This window comes from Equus quagga, chromosome 3 (genome assembly GCF_021613505.1).
Source record: "Equus quagga isolate Etosha38 chromosome 3, UCLA_HA_Equagga_1.0, whole genome shotgun sequence".
Lineage (NCBI taxonomy): Eukaryota > Metazoa > Chordata > Mammalia > Perissodactyla > Equidae > Equus > Equus quagga.
This window is the reverse complement of record NC_060269.1, coordinates 128475076-128484333: the sequence shown is the minus strand read 5'-3', so window position 1 is coordinate 128484333 and position 9258 is coordinate 128475076.

The following is a 9258-nucleotide window of genomic DNA, read 5'->3' as shown; positions in this document are numbered from 1 at the left end:
AACTCTCTCCATATTTTTGTCTATTTTCTTGAATATATCAATCACAGATCTTTTAATTTTGTCACCAATCTCTAACATCTGGATAATCTTTGGAAATATTTTTCTCTGGGGCTTGAGTTTGTCAGTGTTTTTGGTCTTGGGGTATGTCTAAAGATGTTTTTGTTGGATGTAGCATATTTTGTATAAGATATTTAAAGTCCCCAAATGATGTCACATTCTTCGAGAGAATATAATTTCCCCTCTGTTGAAGAGATAAAGTGGTGGTTGGTATCTTTTATCTAGTCAGGGACTGTACTTACTCTCAGCTGGCTTACTGCACTGGTAATGCTTACTCTACCTCTGGGTTTCTGTTAGCTCTTAAGTGCTCTCAAATGAGAGTCTTGAGTGTTCTTCTTGGTCCCTCTAGTTTTTGTTTCATAAAAATGCAAATAACTCTGCTTTGCTTTTCAATGTTTTTTCACTTAAGAATTTAGCTTCGTGCTCAAGTTGTGCAGCCCAAAATTTCAGCAGATACCCTAGGGAAGAAACATACTATGTACTGCCTCACCCCATGTGTCCCTCAAAAGTTCTGCTGGTTTTTCTGTCTTCAGAAGTTCCACTTTGGGTTCTTTGACTCTCATCCTTGTCTAGTATCTGAAATACCTCCAGGGCAATAGCAGTTGCTAAATTCAGATTACCTCTCCATGGCTCACGTTTTTCTGCAGTTTTAGCCCATTCTAGCTTTCTCTTTTCTCAGAAAGGTCATTTCTCTGATTTATCTGACTTTTAATATGGACTTCAGTAAAAGAGCTGACTTGCTAATAGATCTACATCAGAAGCAAAACTGTGTGAGTATCTGTTGAATTAGCAAACATTTCTAGAGCAACCGTGTGACAAAAGTTATATTGGAGATTTCAAACATATATATTAGGGACATATTACACATACTGCATGTAGATATAGATAAAGATAAATATATATCTTAAAGATAAAAATTTATGAATGACACAATTACATCATTCACTTAAAGATAAGATAGCTTAGAATTGTTAAAGTCTTTTTTGCCATCAGACAACTATATTGGAGGATCTGACTTACTCTTACTTTTAAGGTAGACAAACTGTTATATTAATTTATTAACTTTTACAATGTGGTTCCAGAAACATTTGCTATTATTTTGAAACTGAGCAAAAGTAGTTGAGTACTTGTTTAAAGTGAGGTCAACCAGAAGGAAAAAGAATGCCTTAAATAGTCCTCCAAAGAAACTGATTGAAAGTTTAAAAGGTCGTGGGGAGAAAATACCTTACAGATTTCCAGGAAATAAAAATTTAATTAAAAAAAGAAACATTGTCTCTTCCATGTCATAGTGAATGAAAAAGAATTCAATTTTATCATGTCTAAATATGGAAATTTTTCACAAGCATGAAGTATAAATTAAAAACAGCATTTGGAAAATTAGATTAGATCTTTTGGAATGTATTTATTTTTAAATTTTTTCACACTTATTATTTTGGATGAACTTATATTTTATAATTTAGTGAATACAATCAGCTCTCAATGAAAACATGCAAAATTAGAAAAGATATTTTGGAAGACATTTATATTAATTCCTAAGAGTGCCATTTTAAGCATGATTAGCATATATTTTAACTACCTTCTGCTGTGTGAAATTGACAATGATATTAGATTTTACTGTGAAAATGTTCTATTTAAAACCTCAAAAATTTTTGCACATTCTGTTTGTTAAATCATTTTTGGAGAAAAAAATCAATTTACATTTCTTCTTCTTCAAAATATCCACAAAGTGATGAGGTAAATTGCATTTGGTCATATTGCAATGCTTTTAACTAGAAAGCATTATTCATTGATGTGTCTTTATCTAATCCCAGAGAGTTATATTTACCAAGCTTTTAAATGCCATGCAAACTTAACTGAAGATTACTGAGAATCAGTTTCAACTCATACTTTCCAATAAATTGGAAAACGTCTAGAAATTACTTTTTATCCCAATATATGTTAATCCCATTTTGAAGAGTTTAGTCAATTTCCCTGTTGTATTAAACATAATGAAATCTAATTTAATTTGTGAATATTAAACATGTTGTATACTTGAGATCATAAAGCATACTTTATGAATATAAATATAGATATAGATAACACTTATTTAGCACTTGTTATGTGACTGGGAATGTCAGGTACTATTCAAATCTCATTTTGCGTACTGAGAAAATAAATAGAAATTATATAAGTGAGTTGACCAAATTCACAGGTGTAGTAAGCGGTGGAGCTAGCATTTGGACCTGGCCATCTGAGTTTAGCAGCCATATTCCTAGTCACCATTATAGGGCTTTTTCTTTAGCGCATCTTCTTCCAGAACATGAACTCCGAGTAAAAGACTCAAGAGATATTCAGATCAAACTATTGTGTCAATTTTGTTATTAAGAGAACAGTTGGAGACCATTATTTAGATATTTTGGCAAATAGAGCATCTTAATACTAATCCACAAAAGCAGAGAAATTTCCTTACTCTTATCCAAGCAGAGCTGGATGAATGTCAAGTTTCCTCTGCAATGGAGAATAAGCACAGTATTCCTTCTGGAGATCTTCAAATACCAATTCACTCCTTTCCCCCAGAGCTGGAATGAATGAGGAAGCAGAAAAAACAAGAGTGTTAAAATATTCATGATATTCATTTCCCTGTACACGAGATAAAAGGACGTTTGTGTTCCCCAAAATCCACTATCGTGTTATACACACACACACACACACAAATACATATATAGGGATATATACATATAGTTATATATTGACAAAAGGTCTAAATTAATAAAAATGTTAAGGCATTTTCTAGAAATTTCTTTGTTTAAGTTTGTTAATTAAGATGCCAGCATAATAATCTTTCAGGAAATAAATTTTGTTTTCTGAAATTCCCAATCTGATTTTGTAAATTTTCCGTAAACTCATAATCTTATGAATTAAAGCATAATGTATTATTGTTCCAGTAACTTCCCTAAATCTTTAAAAAATAAATACTCAAACTTTTTTAAATGCTAGTTCAAAGTAATGATTTATTTTTCATAGTTCTGCTAATAACTCTGTCGCTACTTTTCTCTCTTTTTCTTAATTGATAAAATCATAGTCTCTAGGCCCCAGTGCCAGTGTGCCGGTGAACCACAGCTGTGAAATTGTATGATGCATTTCCTAGAACATCATGCTGTGATAGTGCAGTCGTTTTACCTTCATTCTCAAAACAAAAATATGCATTTTTTACTGGTTAATTGATCAATTATTTGAGTAAATAGACTTTTGCTGAAGTCCATACACACAAGATATTTACTTGGTAATTCTATTTTGTTTTGTTTGCATGCCATGGCCATCAAGTGACTTGCATTTCAAAGTTTCAAGACTTACAATCTAGCAGAATTAGGGCCTGGTTAGTCATAAACCTTAATTGTTATAATAAGTTACAACCAACATTGCATGGACTACTTTTGAGGTTTCACAGTATGATTGTGTAGGTCACTCACCCTGCAATAAAGGTGAAGTCTACAGATAAATTTAAATAGACCACAAATGGACACCAACCTGAAAAGTCAGGGATTGTTGTAAACATTAGAATGAACTTTCACATAAAGGAGGAATTAGAGCAGTAGACATAAAAGACTACAGCTTAGCTTCTAACCTAGGTCTCGGATCTTTTCAGTCACAAGAAGTGAGGTAAGGGGCTAGCCTCATGGCAAAGTGGTTAAGTTTGCGCACTCTGCTTCATCAGCCTAGGGCTTTGCCAGTTGGGATCCTGGGCACAGACCTAGCACCACTCATCAAGCCATGCCGAGGCGGCCTCCCACATAGCACAACCAGAAGGACCTACAAATAGAATATACAGCTATGTACTGGGGGGCTTTGGGGAGAAGAAGAAGAAGAAAAAAAGATTGGCAACAGATATTAGCTCAGGGCCACTCTTTAAAAAAAACAAGAAGTGAGGTAAAGAGCATACACAGTTTGATTTTGATCAGCAAAGAGAGTTTAGTCTTTATTTGAATTTCCTGGCTCTCTGCTTAATTTGTATTATTTCCTGTTAATTGAATTTCTTAACAGAAATATGAATGACAGATTTGCTTACAAAATAATTGATAGGAATACCTGTCACATAAAATCAGGAGTACAGGAAAAGAGTGGTATGTCAACAGGGCAATATTCCTTAAAACTAATTACTTGGAGAACTCATAAAAGAACACCCTGACATGGGTGTGACATGTAAATTCCTAACACACAGGTATGTCCTGATGTATGAATCTATGCATTATTACTACTACTATTGTTCTTGTGACAAGAAAATATTTTTATCAGCAAAAGAAACATCAAAAATATAAACTGAACTGTTTTCAAGAAAATGTTTGGCTTTGATTGAAAATACATGCATTATCCTTACCACTCTATCACTTTTATACACAATTTCTGATCTACTGATGATAGCTGTTAAATACGCCTCCAAATTAAACCTTAAATCTCCATCTTCAGTTTCCATCTACACAGTCTTTGCTCCAAGCCATAGTTTTTTCTTATGTGGGCTATGGCAATAGCTTGCTAACTGGTCCTCTCACCATGTCCATCACCCCTGCATTTTTCCTGCCTTTGAAAATGATTGTATGAAGACATGATCTTTTGAGTTTTCATAGTCATCTTTTGTCCACGAGGGCTGTTGCAGGTTGGATTCATTGGAAATCAGACTCTGAAATTGAGATTTCAGAGAAATTATTAGGAAGCGATCTCAGGGAATAGCTTGTTAGGGGAAGGAAACACGAATCGTATTATTGATCAGATGGAGAAGTGGGACTGCAATGCTGTTACAAAAAGGCCTCAGTTCTGAGGCTGAGATGGTACTTGAGGGCTGTCCATAGTTGGGGCATAAAGGCTGGCCCTTAATAACCCTACATCAACCAATCATTGGATGCAGGCTTCTCTCTAGAAAGAACCATGACTTTGGGAGACATGATTCTCTTTACCACACAAAAATCTCTATTCTTAGGGCCACAAGTGATAAGTAGCTTTTCCTTCTTCTGCTACCCATTCTGGATCCTCCTTCAATCTCAGAACCTCTGCTCATTTGGATGGCTTACCCGGTGGGATGACCAAGAACCTCATTCCTGAAGTGTCTGTAGTCCTGGTCACTGTCTCATTCTCAGGCTGTGGCAACTGAACTTGTGAAGTTACATGAAACTTGGACCAAAGGGTCCCAAGATATACTGAAGTGGATCACCTTGTTGCCAAATATAATCCACATTGTTTAACGGTAGCCTACTTTCTCCTGCTAATCAGGATTAATTATCCTTGCCACAATGAAGACCTTTTTTCTTGCCTGCACAACCTGCAGTGTGAGGAGTCCAAAGTGACTAGATGTTTGCTATAACTTAAAGTTCAACATGACTCTGCTGTATCCTGTAATGGGAGATTGTCCCCTCTGAAAACCGGCTGTCGTTACAACTTTGCATCTCATTATAATAACTTTGCTCACCTGGCTTCTGACTGTTAATCACCATGTCTTGGCTTCTCCTTTTTGGGGGATCCTGTCTTATATATTGTAATCAGGGGGCCCAGTTTTGTAACGGCATTTCTTACCTTCAGCCTTGGCTTATAGAAGAGAGCTACAATTTAGATTCTCAGGGATGCCGATGCCCCTCTCAACAGTTCATTCTTTATTGCTTTGGTAAAAGGATTTTCCTCCAAAGTCCTCCTGTGAAGATACTTTTCTGGCAAGTTTTCCAACTTTACATGGAATGTACAATCTGGCGTGCTCACTTTTCTCCGTCTTTTTTTTTCCTTTCTGCCACAGCAGTTCTGGAATCTCTAATTCACTTAGTATAGCTCATAAGATTTTCCAATCTTTTGGAAGACATCTGAGTAATATGTTTGTCCCACTTCCCAGTGTTCTTACCAGAGCAATAAATCATGAATTTTAGGAAACTACTCTAATACCAATAATGTCTCCCTTACCCAACCAATCTTCTATGCCCCGCCACTGCCCACTTGATTCAGCATCCTCAGAATATGGTCCCATATGTTGTCATCTCCTGGCTTCTGCTAGTACATGTAGGTTATACATTTCACTTTTTTCAGGGTACAGTGCCTTTCCTTCCATTATTCCCTAAACAGTCTCAGCACCCACTTGGCTGTGACTTTACTTAGCTATTGGCTTAAATGCCAGAAAGGGAGATAGGGACAGTTTGTGGGTGTCGCGCTATGTATTGTCTTGCATAATCTTCAACTAAGGAGGAGTACCAGATCTTAATACATATGGTGGGTTACCTTTCCAGGTTTAGCAGAATCTGGAAGTTCAAGATTTTCCAGTGTATCAACTCAGATATCACAATGACATATCCAAGTATTCATTCTTTCCTAATCAAGACCCTGACCTTGGCATAGCAAATCTGCCTAGAAGCTCCACCACCCTTATGATTAAATATTAGGGCTTAGTTTTCTCTGCTTGCTGAGTGCAGGAGACAGGAGACTCTTTTGATGCTGCTAAGTAGATCCTCTGATATTCATAATTAATTTTTTAAAGTCTATTTTTAGAGCAGTTTTAGATTCACAACAAAATTTAGAGGAAGGTGCAGAGATTACCCACATACCCTCTGCCATCACACAGCCTCCTCCATTATCAACATCACTCATCAGAATGTTTACTAAGGATGAACCTACAATGACATATTATTATCACCCTAAGTCCATAATTTACCTTAAAGTTCACTCTTGGTGTATACATTCTATGGGTTTGAACAAATGTGTAATGATGTATATCCATCATCATAATATCATACAGAGTATTTTCACTGCCCTAAAGATCCTCTATGCTCTGCCCATTCATCCCACCCTGTACCCTCCCACCCCCGGTAACCAGTGATCATTTTATTATTACCATAGCTTTGCTTTTTCCAGAATGTCATATAATTGGAATCATACAGCACGTAGCCTTTTCAGATTGGTTTCTTTCAGTTAGTAACATGCACTTAAGATTTCTCAATGTCTTTTTGTGGTTTAATAGCTCTTTTGTTTTTTAAGACCTGGATAGAATTCCATTGTCTGGGTGTACCACAGTTTATTCATCCATTCACCTCTTGAAGAACATTTTGGTTGCTTCCAGGTTTTGACAGTCGTGAATAAAACTGCTATAAACATCCAAGTGCAGGTTTTTGTGTAGATATAAATTTTTTCTCCTTTGGGCAAATACTAAGGACAGCGATTGCTGGGTCTTATGGCAAGGGTATACTTAGCTTTGTAAGAAAACTAACTTACAAGTTACAAAACTAACTTTGTAAGAAAACTGCCTTCCAAAGTGAATGTAACATTTTACATTCCCACAAGCAGTGTATGAGAGTTTCTATTTCTCCACAACCTTGCCAGCATTTGGTAGAGTATTGTTATTTGCAATCTGCACATCAAATACACTTGCTTAAAATTCTTCCATTTTATTTTATTTTATATCTAAAGTATTTTAAATTTATTTTAAATCTTAACTATTCACCACCGCTTTTAATTTCTTATATGAATTACTGCCCTATGACACGCATTCTATTTCTTGTTTACATTCAACATACTCTTGCTACTCCTTCTCATGCTTTAGATTTCATATTAAATGCCAGTTGCTTAGAGACACTTGCAAAAGTGGCCCCTTATCCATTATTTTCTAACAGTAAATCCTCTTCTGTAGCTTCATAGTACTCATAAAAATTTAGAATTGTAGGCTTATTTGATTACCTAATTATTTCTGAATTCCCTAGTGGATTGTGAATTTCAGGAAGACACACACCAAACCTCTTTCGTTCACTCCTACTGTGATAATCACGAGTGCTGTTACCAAATATTCCCGGTTCTCTGCCTTCCAGATCCACAGTAATATTGCATTTCCTGGTCCACAAATATTGCATTTGTGGTTGTTGTGGCCATGTGACTGATTATAACCAATGCCCTGTGAGGAGAAGTGATGTGTGTCACTTCTGTGACCAAGCTCTTAATTGCCAATGTGAGACCCTGCCAAGCACTTTTCCCTCTCGCACCACAATGGGCACCATTTGAGATGAAGGCTGCTCTGTCAGCCTGATTTCCTGCTATACTGTGATGAGTTATCCCACTCTGGCTACTTTAGATGGATGTGCAGTGAGAATAAGCAATAAACTAATGTTTTAAACCACTGAGATTGTTTGGTTGTCTGATAACAGAACATATCCTGGATGATGTACTATCCGATGCTACACTAAGCCCAGAGCCTTGTATATGGCATAAACTAAATAATTTTTGAAGGAATGAAAGAATAATTTTATGTTTACTTAGCAGTGTATGTGGTTTTCTTGGATCTATGGCTCAATTTTTAAGGGATAAATTTCTCACTGTTTGTCTCAAAATAGATGCTGCAGAACCAAAGTACACCCCCAAAATGCAATTTAAGTAAAAAAAGTAACTAGTATTTCTGCAACAAAGAAGTCATAGTCTGTGACAAGGGAAAAACACGGTTGGAATACAAATCTTCTTCATTGGTTAAAACATTGGTGGGTTAGAAAAGAACAGAATGTTTCCAGCACTTTAGAGAGTGTTATGCCTAATAAAATCTATATGTTTCACTGCAGGTAAAGAGATTCTCTTTGGTTCAGCCACCTAATGAATAAAAATCCACTAAAGAAATAGCGTAAGTTGGTTAGAGAAGAGATTGCATTAGCACTGTGCCAAAAATGAAGATTTAGTCTTTTTATCGTAATTCAGCTATCTAGAATGTTCTAGGAAAAATGCATTCTCCTCGTGCCAAACTGTACTTCTTGTTCCTACCACCTGACAGGTTTGTAAAGTTTATATACAACTGTGCCTGTGCCTCAGTAATCCTTACAGCACTGTAATTCTTTAATTAGGCTGGAAAGTGCTTCAGTCTCAGCTGAAGGCTTGGTGTTACCCTACCCAGCTATTTCTACTCCTTTGCTCCTCACAGTCAAGTGACTGTTAACATTTGTGAATTCTCTTGTCAGAGATATTTATGTTCTATCACTGAAATTTTCAAATAGCTATCACATCTGATTTCTATGGAAAGGTCTATATGAATTTCAAATTATTTGCTTTCTTCAAATGACTTGCAAAGTATTCGTTTCTTTCTATTTGAATTTTGTTAATGAATATGTGTTGTTTCACTCAATTGCTTTTGTCATCTTTTAAAACTCATGGAAGCAGACATTTCTAAGACTCTCCCAAATTGTGTCTTCTTTCATATTTCTAGACTTTAGCCTAGTAACTCTGTGT